Genomic DNA, 1,089 nt, shown 5'->3' with positions numbered 1-1,089 from the left:
CGGCTCCACTCGTCGGGTTTCACTCTGCATGTTTGAGCACTGATCAAATATGTGAATGGGGCTCCATCTAGTGGCTGCATCAGGTAATAGCATATATTTGACTGAGGCCAGTCACGGGGCCATCCCAGCCTAGCAAATACCTTATTAAATTTACAAGGCTTTTAGTAAAAAAAATATAATTAACACACACCCACAAAAACATAGCATTACATGGGCAAGGACACATTCCAACCAAAAGCAAAAATAGGCCCACCCACAGAATGTAATGCGCTAGGATCTGAAATATGAGCTTATATTATCCTGCATTACTTGTTTCAGTCTTTGCAGCCTCTGCTTTCTAATGTATAATACATTTTGAAACAGCTTCCTATCATCATGGGTCCAGGTGAAGTTGTACAAAATAGATTTCATATACACTTTTGCTCCCCTACCTATTGCAGTAGTAGTTGTAGCGAAGTCAGTCTTAGACCTGCTGATGACATCACTGCTGACAGATCCTGCTGTAAAAGGTCTACATGGCAAAACAGGAAGCCTTTTTATGTTCCACCTGTGTTTTTCTTGCTATAACAAGCACAGCATATGTAGTGGAAAAGGTGTATTACTGTTTGCCACTATTTTCTGTTGTCCATTGCTGCCCATTGCATCATATATGGAATTAATTATGTAGGGCCAGTTACAGTACAGGCTACTGGTGTGTGTAGGTCTGATACTAGACAAGGCTGAATGAATTGCCCTGCAGACCAGACCCCACTGGGACTTTGGTACATCCATTAAACCTCGTGGGAGGCTATTCTGGATAGTGTGTGCTCATTGGTGTGGTAAGCAAAAGTGCTGTGAGTTGCCTGGCAATAATTAAACTCCATTAGTTAAAGAAGTATTTGAGGCTATGACAATTATGACAGAGTAATACTGATGTTTGCTTTACTCTTTTTAACCTAAAATACATTTGTAATTTTAAATGTAATATTGAGGATTTCTGCAAAGTCCTTATTATGTTTGAACAGCTGTCCTTGTCCAAAAGTTGCCAGTTTTAACTCTTTTGGGTCCTGACTAACTTTGCCTCTTTAAATGATTAATCCACTGAGGGTT

This window comes from Anoplopoma fimbria, chromosome 5 (assembly GCF_027596085.1).
Source record: "Anoplopoma fimbria isolate UVic2021 breed Golden Eagle Sablefish chromosome 5, Afim_UVic_2022, whole genome shotgun sequence".
Taxonomy (NCBI): domain Eukaryota; kingdom Metazoa; phylum Chordata; class Actinopteri; order Perciformes; family Anoplopomatidae; genus Anoplopoma; species Anoplopoma fimbria.
This window is presented reverse-complemented; position numbering follows the sequence as displayed.